The sequence below is a fragment of the Macaca mulatta genome, chromosome 6 (assembly GCF_049350105.2).
Source record: "Macaca mulatta isolate MMU2019108-1 chromosome 6, T2T-MMU8v2.0, whole genome shotgun sequence".
NCBI lineage: Eukaryota > Metazoa > Chordata > Mammalia > Primates > Cercopithecidae > Macaca > Macaca mulatta.
The window spans coordinates 86,705,675-86,721,517 of record NC_133411.1 but is presented as its reverse complement, the minus strand read 5'-3'; the positions used below and the strand labels follow the sequence as shown (position 1 = coordinate 86,721,517).

Here is a 15,843-nt window from a genome sequence, read left to right as displayed (position 1 = left end):
AGTGGATTCTGCAAATCATCTTCTCCACCTAAAAATGTCTGAATGCTAACACAAATAAATTTTATAACATGCAAAAATAAATAAATAAATAAATAAGAAACTAAAGACAACATTTTTTTTTTTTTTTGAGATAGAGTCTTGCTCTGTCACCCACACTGGAATGCAGTGGTGCAATCAGAACTCACTGCAGCCTCAAACTCCCTGGCTCAAGCCATCCTCCTACCTCAGCCTCCTGAGTAGCTGGAACTATAGGCATGTGGCCTCCATGCCAGGCTAATTTTTTTTTTTTTTTAACTTTTCTGTAGAGACAGAGTCTTGCTATGTTGCCAGAGCTGCTCTTGAACTCCTGGCGATCCTCCCGCCTCAGTCTCCCAAAGTGCTGGGATTACAGGCGTGAGCCACCACTCCCAGTCTTCTTTCATTATTTTAAATAAATATTAATATGTGTAATTACATATTTTTGAAAGAAAACCTTCCAAATTATTTCAGCTTCAGGCCCCATAAAATCTGATCACCCCTGAAAAATAGATAGGAAAGAACTAATATTAATTCACTGCTAAAGTGATGAGGAAACTTTTAGTAAAGGTAAGACAAGTAGCACAAGATAAAGAAAAGGGCAAGAATTTTAGGGCAGAGCTTGTAAATGCAAATGCCTATTGGCAGGACCTAGTGCAAAATAAAAATTCGTGACTCCTTGATCAAGGATTTTAATGAATTTCAAGATAGTGATAGCAGAACTTTAAACCAAGCACAAGTCTCTTCTAAGCATGCAGGCCAGGAGGACTGTCCATGACCCACATGCATGAAGCCAGCCTGTGGGCACCATTAGGTAATATAAGCAAGAAAACCTCCAACTAAAAAGGCTTGGGTCCTGCTTAAAGAACCCTCAGTGACTTAGCTTGAGTGACAGTTGTCGGGCCAAGCCCAGTGTTGCCACCTTTGTCAATCTATTAAGAGAAGTCAGAAATCTGGATTTCTTTATGCAGTCAGCTGGTTTTTAAATATTGGCTATTCATATTATCAAAACCAAAAACCAAAAAACAAAAACATTGTACAGACCATAACAAATTTGTCTGAGTGGGTTAATCATGGTGTTAAATATAGATTGCAAACCTTTTTCTGGAATCTTTGCTTCAGAAGCAGAAAGACCTGGATTTGCATCTTGACTTTTTTCTCCACATGGTGACTATTTGGTCTTTTCTGAGATTTATTCTCCTTATCTAGTTCAGAGCCTGGCATATGGAAAGTGCTCCGTAAAAGCTAGTTCAATATTTCACACTCTCAAACACATATGCTGGTTGCTCTTTGAATTATTTCATTGTCATAGAAAGCGCATCTTGTTAGAGTAGTAGATATTTTTATTTAAAAGTAAAAACAATTCAGCAATCTTTTTTCCTTTGGATGCTATGTAAGTGGTAGACTAAGGAAATGCCCTCCCTCCACCTCATCTAATCCTTAAACAGAATACAGTTATGGGGCTCACATGCTTATTTTATTTATTGCATAAGAAACTATGGTTAGAAAAATAATCAGACAACCTGGTACTCAAATCAACAGCGAATGTTCAACTAGGTACCAATTTCCTCCGCCTATAAAAGGAAATCTATGTACCTATTTCTACCATCTAAAACGGAAACATTTAAAATAACCTAATTCATAGCATTTCTCAAAATTTCATAACCAAAGTCTTGTTCCTAAGAAGTCTGTAAAGATATGATGAAAACTGTTTGAAATGGAAAAATGTTTATATAGATGAATTGTTTTATAGACTTTGATACCGTATTAGTCAGCTATTACAATAATAATGTTCCGTACAAACCACTGCAAAACTCAGTGACTTACAACAATTAGCATTTGTTTCTTGCTCACCGATCTTCGGATCTGTTGTGGTTCAAGCTGACCTAGGTTGGACCCAGCTGGGCTAGGCTCCAAGCTGTAGGTTGGGTCCAAGTCTAATAGATGAATTTCTTTTTCTTTCTCTTGTTTCTCTTCTTTCCTTCCTTCCTTCCTTCCTTTCTCTCTTCCTTCCCCTCTCTCTGCTTCCTTCCCCCTTTCCTTTCCTCTCCTTCCCTTCTCTTCCCTCCCTTTCTCCTTTCTTTCTTTCCCTTTCTTTCTCTTTCTTTCTTTTCTTCTTTCTTTCTTTCTTTTTTCTTTCTTTCCTTCCTTCTTTCCTTCCTTCCTTCCTTCCTTCCTTCCTTCCTTCCTTCCTTCCTTCCTTCCTTCCTTCCTTCCTTCCCCTCTTTCTTTCTCTCTCTCTCCTCTCTCTCTTTCTTTCTCTCCTTCCCTCCTCTTTCCAGACAGAGTCTTGCGTGTTGCCCATGCTAAAGCACAGTACCTATTCCCAGGCACCATCATCGTGCACTACAGCCTTGAACTGCTAGACTCAAGCAATCCTCCTGCCTCAGCCTCTCCAGTAGCTGACACTATAGGCATGTGCCACCACACCAGGCTGCCCCACGGATTTCTTCTCTTCCTTGGACCAGCAGCATATTATTTTCATGGCAGAAGGCAGAAGAGGAAGAGGGCAGACCCCAATGCTCATTTCAAACCTGTGCTTACAAGGCCCTTGGCATTCACTGACCGAAGTAAGTCATATGGTTAAGCCCAAGTTAAGGGATGAAAAGGTCTACTCCACCAGTCATGGGGACATTGTAATGGTGAGGATGGAATAATAAGAGAGCGAATAATTGAGTTTAATAATTCAAATATGCCTCAAATGCCTTAATAAAACTGAAATATTTCTAAGCTATACCTTTCAGAGTTTTATCCTCCATGGAACATTATTGAAGTTTGCCTATATTTGTTTTGAATTTTTTTTTTTTTTTTGGACCAAAATGATTGCTGTGGATATTCTGGTGTGGAACACTGAGATAGCAAGTCAGGAGTAATGCAAATGTTAGGGGAAATCCAAGTCTACCTCTTAAGGAAAATCCCTGACTTTGCATATTGATACCTATTCCTATGACCTACTTATATGCAGACATGGGGGTCTTCTCTCCTACCTCACTACTGTTAATCAGACCCCATCTATTTGCCAAAGCTCCTGGCTCTGCCTTCATCAGCTACACAGAATGCCAACATTCCTGAGTCTTCCTCAGACTTTATTTATTTATTTATTGAGATGAGTCTCACTCTGTCACCCAGACTGGAGTGCAGTGGCACAATCTTGGCTCACTGCAACCTCCGTCTCCTGAGTTCAAGCAATTCTCCTGTCTCAGCCTCCCAAGTAGCTAGCACTAGAGGCATGTGCCACCATGCCCAGCTAATTTTCGTATTTTTAGTAGAGATGGGGTTTCATCATGTTGGCCAGGCTGGTCTTGAACTCCTGACCTCGAGTGATCCACCCACCCTGGCCTCCCAAAGTGCTGGGATTATAGGCGGGAGCCACCGCACCTGGCCCAGACTTTATTTTTATATCAAAAGCTCAGATGAAAGAAGTAGTTCTTGAGGAGTCATCTAGGGTAATATTTTCCATAGTCTTCCTTGGTATTCTAAGTATTTTCTTTGGGTTAAATTATATTTCAGCCAGACACAGTGGCACACACCTGTAATCCCAGCACTTTGGGAGGCCGAGGCGGGTGGATCACTTGAGGTCAGGAGTTCCAGACCAACTGGGACAACATGGTAAAACCCCATCTCTACTAAAAAATATAAAAAATTAGCTGGGCGTGGTGGCGGGCACCTGTAATCGCAGCTACTCGGGAGGCTGAGGCACAAGAATTGCTTGAACCTGGGAGGTGGAGGTTGCAGTGAGCCGAGATCACGCTACAGCACTCCAGCCTGGTGACAGAGCAAGACTCTGTCCCAAACAAACAAACAAACAAAAAGGCCGGATGCGGTGGCTCACGCCTGTAATCCCAGCACTTTGGGAGGCCAAGGTGGGCAGATTGCCTGAGCTCAGGAGTTCGAGATCAGCCTGGGCAACACGGTGAAACCCCATCTCTACTAAAATACAAAAAATTAGCCAGGCCTAGCGGCATGCGCCTATACATCCAGCTACTTGGGAGGCTGAGGCAGGACAATTGCTTGAACCCGGGAGGTGGAGGTTGCAGCGAGCAGAGATTGCACCACTGCACTCCAAACTGGGTGACAGAGTAAGGCTCCGTCTCAAAAAAAAAAAAAAAAAAAAGAGTCACCACTACTGAATTAAGATTTGATGTTATATGCTCAACTTTTACCAAAGTCATTATAAGAGAAAGTCATATAAAACTTGATCTTGTTTTTGTTATCAAACAATCACTGAAGGTCATCTTCTTGCTCAATGGCCTCTTGTAATCCTTTGTCAGAAATTGCTATTATAATTTAATGCCAGAAAGAATGATGCATGTTTTGAGAAATAAGTATGCTTCTTCCTTTCTGAAATCTACTCTGATTTGGTTTGGTCCTGGCTGCCAGGAAGTTAAGAGGCAAATCAAATGGTCAATCACACTAAGTTCACAGCCTTCATGATCACTTTTTACCTTCTTTCATGGCTAATTTTCTGTTTCTGTTTTACTGTATGTAAACATATAGAAGCTAGCTGGCTTGCTAGATCTCCTTTAGGATAAGTTACAAAAAGTATTTTAAGGAAAGAGATACCTTCTACTGTGCCATGTATCTTTTTTTTTTTTTTTGAGACAGAGTCTCACTCTGTCCCCCAGGCTGGAGTGCAGTGGCGCAATCTCGGCTCACTGTAACCTCTGCCACCCAGGTTCAAGTGATTCTCCTGCCTCAGCCTTCTGAGTAACTGGGACTACAGGCGCCTGCCACCATGCCCAGCTAATTTTTGTGTTTTTAGTAGAGATGGGGTTTCACCATGTTGGCTAGGATGGTCTTGATCTCCTGACCTCGTGATCTGCCCCCCTTGGCATCCCAAAGTGTTTGGATTACGGGTGTGAGCCACAACATAGAGCCTCTTCTTCTTTTTTTTTTAATGTTAAAGGAAATGTATCATTCCAGTTATTGTAAACACATAAGAAATACTGGAATTAGGGTTAAAGGTTTAACAAATTTTAATAAGATGTTTAGAATTATCTTCTCAGAATTTGAGTACTGTAACAACAAACATTCAAACATATTCTAAACTTCAATTTAATCTTTCTTGAAAATGACAAATACATAGTTTTAAAAAATTAATTAATTAATTAATTTTTTGAGACGGAATCTTGCTGTCTTGCCCAGGCTGGAGTGCAATGGCACGATCTCAGCTCACTGCAACCTCTACCTCCTGGTTTCAAACGATTATCCTGCCTCAGCCTCACGAGTAGCTGGGATTACAGATGCATGCCACCATGCCCAGCTAATCTTTTGTATTTTAGTAAAGATGGAGTTTCACTTCGTTGCCCAGGCTGGTCTCGAATTCCTGAGCTCAGGTAAGCCACCCGCCTCAGCCTCCCAAAGTGCTGGTATTACAGGAGTGAGCCACTGCTTGTAAATTTAAATTGTTATTAAATTTAAATTATTATTTTATTTAAATTGTTATTTGATTGGCATTACTAATTTACACATCATGAATTCTGTAAAATAAAATAAAAAGGCCAGGTGCAGTTGCTCACACCTATAATCCCAGCACTTTGGGAAGCTGAGGCAGTAGAATTGCTTGAGCCCAGGAGTTAGAGACCAGCCTAGGCAACAAAGTGAGACCCTGTCTCTACCAAAAAAATATATATATATTAAAATTAAATTAAATTAAATTAAAAGTTTGGCATGGTGGTTCAGGAGGCTGAGGCTAGAGGATCCCTTGAGCCCAGGAGGTTGAGCCATGTTTGTACCACCTTATTCCAAGCTGGGCAACAGAGAGAGACTCCGTCTCAAAAATAAACAACTAATTTTAAAAAGTTAGAATTGTTTTTATGTATTGAATACTTAGCAAAAATACAGTCTCTATAGAATATGACCTGCTTTGGGAACAGAAAACCAAATACCACATGTTCTCACTTATAAGTGGGAACTAAATGACCAGAATTCATGAAGACAAAAAAGGGAACAACAGACACTGGGGCCTACTTGAGAGTGGAAGGTGGGAGGAGGGAGAGGAGCAGAAAAAATAACTATTGAATACTAGGCTTAGTACTAGGTGACAAAATAATCTATACAACAAACCCCCACGACACGAGTTTACCTATATAACAAACCTGCACACATACCCCTTAACTAAAATAAAAATTAAAAAAAAAAAAAAGAATATGGCTTGCTTTGTTTAGATTGCAAAACCTCTTCAATTGTAATGTCATTCTCCATGCTGTTTTTATATTTTGCTTAGAAAATGCAGTGCAAAGCCCGGGCATGGTGGCTCACGCCTCCTGTAATTCCAGCACTTTGGGAGGCCAAGGCAGGTGGATTGCCTGACCTCAGGAATTCGAGACCACCTTGGGCAACATGGTAAAACCCCGTCTCTACTAAAATACAAAAAAGTAGCTGGGTGTGGTGGCTGGTGCCTGTAATCCCAGCTACTTGGGAGGGTGAGGCAGGTGAATTACTTGAGCCTGGGAGGTGGAGGTTGCAGTGAGCTGAGATCATGCGACTGCACTCCAGCTTGGGCTACAGAGTGAGACTCCATCAGAAAGAAAAGAAGAGAAAGAAGATAAAGAAAAGAAAGAAAAGAAGGAAAAGAGCAATGCAAAAAAGCTGAAATTGCTATAACATTTTGGTAGGCTTCTAAGGCTAAAGGTATCCAAAAAGGCCTATTTTATTATATACAATTCTAAAAATTAATAGACTATGCTTTAAAGCAGTTTTAGGTTTGCAGGAAAAATTGAGCATAGAGTACAGAGTTTCCACATACTCCCTCTGTCTACCACCCACTGTCTCATATATTATTTCATTTTTCACGGGAATAGTTTGTAAAATTTTTCAAGCCAAAATGATTTTATCTCATCCTTAAATGTTCCCTCCAGAATTTCACGCATGCAGCATTGGCTAAGTAAATCAAATAAATAAATTCAACTGTGTGTTTCATCAACACTGTCAATATTACTTCTGGGGAGTTCTCCTTTAATTACATGCAGCTTTCATTACTCCCGTCCACCCCAACTAAATCTGGTACTGTTCACATGAGACAGTAGAGTATAAAGAAGTGATTCTACTCTTTATGTGAAAAGATGATTTCATTGTTACAATAGACCATTGGCAGCTCTGACCTCCAATGACCTCCTTTGTTACTTTATTCAGAGATGCTAAATGGTTTAATGGATCACAATTGTAAATGAAACATTATAGATTACAATGTTTAAACTGAGCATAGCTGAAATAAATACACTTATGTTTAATGAGAAAACATTACATTTAATTATCATTATTAGAAAAATATTTTTACATCCCCTTTAAGGCACCTCAAATTTATCTGTTCTCATTTTCTTTTTACACATTTCATCCATTTGTGCCAGTTTTAGTGCCCGGTTCTTTTTCTTTGTCAATTGCTTCTCAAAGGCAATTTGGAGAACATCTTCAATTATATCAGCTCCTTCTTTACTCTTCTTCAAAAGTTCCGACTGTTGTTGAGATAGTGTTTACCAGGTGTCAGAGATAAACTCAGGATAATTCTTGACTGAATTCTGAGGATGATGAGTGGGTGTGGGATCCTGGGCTCTATATCTTCCTGGGTGGAACACTGAGCCCAGACTAAGTCTGATTTTTGCCTGTCCATTCATATATACAATGTAGAATTAAAGTATGCTTGGAAGTGTACATGAGTGTGTAGCAGGACAAGCTGCAGACAAAACTCTTCAGACATCAGGTTAAAGATAGAAGGAGGCTTTATTCTGCCGGGAGCTTCGGCAGATTTATGTCTCAAGAGCCGAGCTCCCCGAAAAAGAAATTCCTGGCCCTTTTAAGGGCTTACAACTCTAAGGGGTCCATGTGAAAGAGTCGAGATAGATCGAGCAAGTGTGGGGAACGTGACTGGGGGCTACATGTATCAGCTAACAAAACATAGTTTTGCAGAGCTTCCTCAAACAATGTCTGGAATTTACAGATAATACAAGTAGTTTAGGTCAGGGGTTAATATTATTATTATTATTATTATTATTATTTTAACTACCAGGGCTGGGTGGTGGCGCCAAGGTCATCTAGCTATTTATCTTCTGTTTCTTTTCAACTTTTGCTTTCTCCCTTTTTGCCCTGTCTTATAAACTAGGGAATGGCAGGGGGCGGCGGGGGTGGGGAGGGAAGGACAGCAGGAGAAGTGGTGTCTCCTTTCTTATTTCCCCGCTTTGAGAATTTCACTTTTTAGTGGGAGTTCTCAGGTAGAGTTTGTGAATTTGTGGGGAATTACTATGGAGTGATTATGGACTCAGATACTCCTGTGGGAAATCCCTAATCATTGGTATCTGTAGGAATTTTTTTTCTTTTCTTTTTTTGAGATGGAGTCTTGCTCTGTTGCCCAGGCTGGGCCCAGCTAATTTCTGTGTTTTTAGTAGAGATGGGTTTCACCATGTTGGCCAGGCTGCTCTCGAACTCCTGACCTCATGATCCACCTGCCTCTGCCTCCCAAAGTGCTGGGATTACAGGCGTGAGCCACTGCTCCCAACAAGGAATTTTTTTCTTGAGTGAATCAGTTTTCCCAAAGAGTAGTAAGTACCCAAATCTCTTGTGGTTGGGGGAAGGGTTGGGGAACAGTGAATGGGTAAATCTTGTCTGCCAGCTTTCTCAGAATCAAAGGAAGGAAGAAAGATGGGGTTCCACGTTTGGATGTATAGACTTTCACTTAATAATTTCCCTGGTTTCAGTAGTGTGCCTCCTGCTTTACATTAAAAAAATAATAAAAATGGCAGTTTTGAAAAGGATCCTTTGAGAACAAAAAGTTTTAAAATTTGGCATATCAAAAAAACAAATTCTTGCTATCCTCCCCAAACCTTACTATCCTCCCCAAATCCTCTCTTGCAGCTTGCTCATCTGAATAAATGATGGCTTCCAGTTGCTCAGCATAAACTTGGGGCATCATTCACCACTCTTTTTTTCCTCTCGCACTTGCGCCTGATCAGTCAGTAAATTCTCTTGACTTCACCCTCAAAATATATCAGCATCTCACCATCTGGTTCCCGTCACCATCATCTCTGGTCTATTGCAGATTGTTCCACTGACATTGATTATCGATTTGTTGCCAATGACGAATCTATTTTATCTACTTAGAAGAATAAGCCATTTCTTGTCTTTGTGTTTTTCTGCCATGGTTTCCTTCTCTGGACTTGAAGAGATACTCTAATCTAACTTGTGGTAACTATTAGCCTTCTTGTCTGATCACAGTTTTAGATCTCAGTGGCTGGACTTGCCCTGTGCAAAATCCTGGGAGGGAAGGCACTGATGGTGAAGAAAGGAAAAAAGCAAAAGCAGTAAACCACCTGCCTTGTAATCCTGTCCCAGGCCATGCAAACAATTCCTCAGAAAATAACTGTGAATGCCACTGTGCTGGTCATTTGTCCACTTGGTCTCAGACCCATTCTCTGCCCTTCCTTTACTCAGCTCCGGATTGCAGGGCACTGACCTCTGCAAACTGCATTTCCAAACCAGTTCCCCTTTGACAATCGGTTTATAGTTAGAATTGACCAGTGGGGAGGCAATGACTGGAGATCGGTGGGTAGGAAGGGGGAAAGCCAGGCTATTTCTTCTCCTTTCTCTCTCTCTCTCTGCTTTGTGTGGAATCTCAGGCAGGGCTTGAGCCTTTGCCATGGTTCCAACTCTCTCCAGGCTTCCTAAGCTCTGCTTCTACCACTTCCTTTGTTCCTCCCACTCTGGGAGCAATAGCAGTTTCCTGACATTTGTAAACCCTTTGTTGCCTCACTGACCTCTGATTCCTCTCAGCTCTCCCATCGCTTTTGTGACCAGGTCCCCACCTTGAATTTCTTCTATGAAGACACCTTGGTTCTGTCTTCCTGCCTGGGCCTTCAATGATACTGCCACCTTTCAAATTCCTGCCACATGCTGCTAATACCTGCTCTTAGGTCTATGCTTTTAACCAGACTTCCCCCCCACCCGCCAATGCATTTTTTTTTTTTTTTTTTTCTGAGACGGAGTCTCACTCTGTCGCCCAGGCTGGAGTGCAGTGGCGCAATCTCCGCTCACTGCAAGCTCCGCCTCCCGGGTTCATGCCATTCTCCTGCCTCAGCCTCCCGAGTTACTGGGACTACAGGCGCCCGCCAACACGCCCAGCCAATTTTTTGTATTTTTAGAAGAGACGGGGTTTCACCGTGTTAGCCAGGATGGTCTCCATCTCCTGACCTCGTGATCTGCCCGCCTTGGCCTCCCAAAGTGCTGGGATTACAGGCGTGAGCCACCGCGCCCAGCCCCGCCAATGCATTCTTAATATTTATTTGCTTTCATATCCACTCTGAAAGCGTAAAATAAAATTCTCCACCTTTTATAAAAGTGAAATATTTGTAGAATCCTACCCTAAGTATTTACTTCTAAAAACCAGAAATTGCAGCTTCCATTTTAGTGAATCTCTATCAAGTGTTTGTATGGAGCTAGACACTACAAAAATATTTTCTGGAATCCTCACTATAACCTGCAAGGTAGTTACTACTTCCTGCTTATAGAAGGAGAAAGCTAAGGCTCCGATATGTTAAGTAACAGGATTGCACAGTTAGTAGACGGCGAAGTGCAGCTGCACCCTTTCATCTGTGTGCTACAATAGCTTTCCACTGCCCTAATCCACTTTCCTAACTCGCTCCATGCCTGTCATTATGTTAATCCGTATTTGCTTATCCTTTCGATTTTAATCAGCACAGTAGGTTTTATTATTCCCTCACATAGCAATTTCAGGGTCACATGAAAGACACATGAATTTAGGAAATACTAAGCACAGAGAACCAATTGTGTCTTGGTTAGATCAATAATTGTACATGGTTGTAAATGTCATTCCAACTACTATTTGTACACTTGAACCATGGAAACAAAATCTATTTATCGAGTTAATTCTATCATCTAGAATTAATCATACATTTTAATACCGTTTGAGTACCACAATAAAGTTAATACAGAACAGGTACTTTCATTTTTTCTACAAAAAATGGAGAACTGAAACAGTTGTTGCTTTACCTAATTATTGAACCTCTGTTTTGAATGGAGGAAGCTGCTTCCTGAGAGAAGCGGCCCCTTTTAGCAGAGGAACAGGAGTTATAATGGAAGCAGGTCCTAGCCACTGCAAGCTTTAAATCCAAAAAGCATCGTAATGCTTTATTTGCCCACAAACACAAAGGCATGCACACAGTTTATATATTATTTTCAGCTCCATGTCCAAAGAAACTAGAAAAATAAGCATAAACCAAAGAAATGCTGAGGCCAGCATATCAAATGAGAATTAACCACAATTGAGAAAGAATAAATTTCATTTGAAATAGAAAATAAAATATGATCCTATCTTCCTCCTTTTTACTGTCAAACTCTCGAACAATGGCATTCGTTTTCAATAGTTACAAATCCTCAGAAGAAATTTGGCCTAATTTCACAGGTATATATGTTCATATATATACACATGTAGATTTTGGATTTTGTGGATTGTGGATTTTTCTGTGACAAATTAATATTCCATACTGGTTTCTCCCTGCTGCCTGGTATTCGTTGTTGCCAATTCCTTCCAGTCTTGGCCGCCACGTGTTAAGAAATAACAAATAATAGTATATTGTCGGCCGGGCGCGGTGGCTCACGCCTGTAATCCTAGCACTTTGGGAGGCCAAGGCCGGCGGATCACCAGGTCAGTGTATCAAGACCATCCTGGCTAACATGGTGAGACCCCGTCTCTACTAAAAATACAAAATGGCTTGGCGTGGTGGCGGCGCCTGTAGTCCCAGCTACTCAGGAGGCTGAGGCAGGAGAATGGCATGAACCCGGGAGGGGAGCTTGCAGTGAGCTGAGATCGTGCCACTGCATTCCAGCCTGGGCGACAGAGCAAGACTCTGTCTCAAAAACAAACAAACAAACAAACAACAACAACAACAAAATAGTATATTGTCAAGTAAAACACAAACACTCTGTAAACCTCTCTGATAAAAAAAAAAAAAAAAACATAATCTTATTAAACATTTCAAAGCAAAGAGAAAAAATTTCTTAGGTGATCTACTGTTCTAAAAATATCTGTGCCCCTAATCCCTTATAATAACAAAGATGATCAGAAGTTAATAAAAATTACCCTGACAATGTCTGCATGTATTGAAACATCACACTACTCCATAATATGTAAAATTATTATATGTCAATTATAATTTAAAATTAATTAAATTTTAAATGTTTTACATTAATTATCTTTGCTTACCCCCAAGGCAAAGTGAAGATATGTAGAATTTAGTTCTGACAAACTCACAAAAAATGGGATAAAAATAATCCTTTTTAAAAAATACACATTTTTACAATAAACAATAAATATTTACTTTCCTAACAAATTCCGATTTCTACCATTTAATAGAAACATTCTGTTCACTGTATTAGGCAATGCCTTTTGAAGTTTCAAATGTTTTCATGTGGAACTTAATTATAAAATTATTTTCTAGACTTTTATTGGCTATAAAATATATTCATTACTAAACAGATGGGTTTGTTTTTATACTATCCTATTTTTAGATACTTCTGGAAAGACTCTGCATAATTTCTCGTGATTGAGGGCTGCCTCTAGAGTAGCTAATCCTGTCTTACTTACCCCAGCACCCTTTTTCCTGGCTATTGGGAATAATGCTGCATGAATTTGGGAGTGCAGATATTTCTTTGAGATACTGATTTCCATTCCTTCAGATATATATCCAGAAATGGAATTGCTGGGTCACATGGTAGTTTTGTTTTTTGATGAACCTTCATACTGTTTATCTCCTTCACTCTTTGTAGTTGTACAGTACTCCATTCTATGGAAGTATACCCATAATTTATTTAATCAATCTCCTGCCGTTGAATAGTTGTATTGTTTCCAGTATTTCTCTCCTAAAAAAATTCTGCAATGAAAAATTTTACATTGTTTCATTCCTTATGTGTATGGATATATCTGTAGTATAAATTCTCAGAAGTGGAATTACTGGGTCAAAAGGAAAAGTGAATTGATTAATATATTAGACAGCCTGTTTCCCCACAGACTTGCCGATAGAGTATATTTGCTGTATATTCTATAAACAGAAAGTGATTGTAAAAGAATATTTTTTACTTCCATTATTAGAATACAAAGTATACTTTTTTAATATTACAAATCATTCTTAAAAAGAATGTGATACTAAATAGTTTTGTTTTGTTAAACAGAGTCAGGGTCTATGTTGCCCCGGCTGGTCTCAAACTCCTGGACTCAACTGGTAAGCTGCCTTGGCCTCCCAAAGTGTTGAGATTACAGTCAGGAGTCACCATGCTAGGCCACCAAATTGTTTTTTGTTTTTGGGGTTTTTTTTTTTGAGATGGAATCTCACTCGGTCACCCGAACTGGAGTGCATTGGTGCAATCTTGGCTCACTGCAACCTCCGCCTCCCAGGTTCAAGCGATTCTCCTGCCTCAGCCTCCTGAGTAGCTGGGATTACTAATTCTTCTGCCTCAGCCTCCCAGCTAATTTTTTGTATTTTTGGTAGAGACAGGGTTTTGCCATTTTAGCCAGGCTGGTCTGAAACTCCTGACCTCAAGTGATCCTTCCACCTTGGACTCCCAGTATGCTGGGATTACAGGCGTGAGCCACCACACCTAGCTGACCAAATTGTTTTTAATTAGAGTGTTTAAATACACTCCTATACTATCATACTTATTAATTTCTTTAAGAAAAAAAATAGTACCAGAAATGATGTAATACTTTATGTGCCTATTCTCTTTATTTGTGTTTTAATTCTACTTAATAAGTATTGTTGCTTACTAGTCCAAGCTCAAAAAGCATGCATAAAATATGGATTTTAGCCACTGATGCTAAACAACTTGAGAAATTTAGGGACTTATACAAATTGTTTTTCAAAAGAAAATTTATTAGAGTATAACCAAATTTTTAAAATATGGTTTTTATGCATGCTTTTTGAGCTTGAACTAGGAAGCAACAATACTTATTAAAAAGAATTAAAACATAAGTAAAGAGAATAGGCACATAAAGTATTACATCATTTCTGGTACTAATTTTTTTCCCAAAGAAATTAAATAAGTATGATGCTATAGGAGTGTATTTAGACACTCTAATTAAAAACAATTTGATCAGCTGGGCACAGTGGCTCATGCCTGTAATCCCAGCACTTCGGGAGGCTGAGGTGGGCAGATTACGAGGTCAGTAGTTTGAGACCATCGTGGCCAACATGGTGAAACCCCATCGCTATTAAAAATACAAAAAATACCTGGGCATGGTGGCAGGCGCCTGTAATCGCAGTTACTCAGGAGGCTGAGGCAGGAGAATTGTTTGAACCTGGGAGGTGGAGGTTGCAGTGAGCTGAGATCGGGCCACTGCACTCCAGCCTGGGCGACAGGGTGAGACTCCATCTCAAAAACAAAACAAAACAAAACAAAACAAAAACACATTTTAAAAATTTCGTTATAAGAAATATTATTTTGAAAAACAATTAGTATAAGTCCCTAAATGTCTCAAGTTGTCTAGCATCAGTGACTAAAATAATATGTAAAAATAAAAACAGAAAAAAGAGCAGTAGTCAGTAACTCACCACTTAAACGTACAGCTTAAAATAGAAATTCCTAGGCAATTCAATGGCACATACTTGTGGAAAATGTTACATTCAGCAGTCAGAATTGGCCTCGGATCATCAACACAGTGGTTGTTACCATCATTTATTAACTTGAAGCTTCTCAATTCAAGATGCTATATAAATTGAAGGCATTCGTTTTCTACCCAAAAAATTTGGGTTTAATTCTAGCTCTGCCACTTGCTGCTTGTGTGACCTTAAGCATATTAACCACTCCAAGCCTCAGTATTTCCACCGATGAAATAAGGCTTCTGTGCTCACTTGGCAGCATATATACTAAAATTGGAACGATACAGAGAAGATTAGCTGGTCCCTGCGCAAAGATGATATGCAAATTCGTGAAGCATTCCATATTTTTAACAGACAACCTATAGAATAAGATAAAATTTTTGCAATCTATCCATCTGACAAAGGTCTAATATCCAGAGTCTACAAGGAACTTAAACAAATTTATAAGAAAAAAACAAACAACTCCATTAAAAAGTGGGCAAAGGACATGCATAGACACTTCTCAAAAGAAGACATCCATGCAGCCAACAAACATATGAAAAAAAAGCTCAACATCACTGATCATTAGAGAAACGCAAATCAAAACCACAATGCAATACCATCTCATGCCAGTCAGAATGGTGATTATTAAAAAGACAAGAAACAACAGATACTGGTGAAGTTGTGGAGAAAAAGGAACACTTCTACACTGTTGGTGGGAATGAGATTAGTTCAACTATTGTGGAAGACAGTGTGGTGATTCCCCAAAGATCTACAAACGGAAATACTATTTGCTCTAGCAATCTCATTACTAGGTGTATACCTGAAGGAATAGAAGTCATTCTATTATAAAGATACGTGCACGCATATGTTCATTGCCGTACTATTCACAATAGCAAAGATATGGAATCAACCCAAATGCCTATCAATAGTAGACTGAATAAAGAAAATGTGGTGCATATACACCATGGACTACTATGCAGCCATAAAAAGGAATGAGGTCATGTCCTTTGCAGGGACGTGGATGGAGCTGGAAGCCGTTATCCTCAGCAGACTAACGCAGGTACAGAAAACCAAACACCGCATGTTCCACAAGTGGAACAAGCTACCCCAAGTGGAAGCTGAACTATGAGAACACATGAACACACAGGGGGAACAACACACACTGAGGATTGTTGGAGTTGGTTGCAGGGGAGGGAGAGCATCAGGAAGAACAGCAAATGGGTACTGGGCTTAATACCTGGGTGAT

General features: G+C 39.8%; 1 non-coding gene across 1 annotated transcript; it reads left to right on the top strand.

Annotated features, from left to right (window-relative positions):
- The first annotated feature begins 14,859 nt into the window (after positions 1–14,859).
- Positions 14,860–14,964, top strand: LOC114679065 (U6 spliceosomal RNA). Its single transcript, XR_003730753.1, has one exon. It is a non-coding gene; the product is annotated as a U6 spliceosomal RNA (small nuclear RNA).
- Positions 14,965–15,843: the final 879 nt, after the last annotated feature.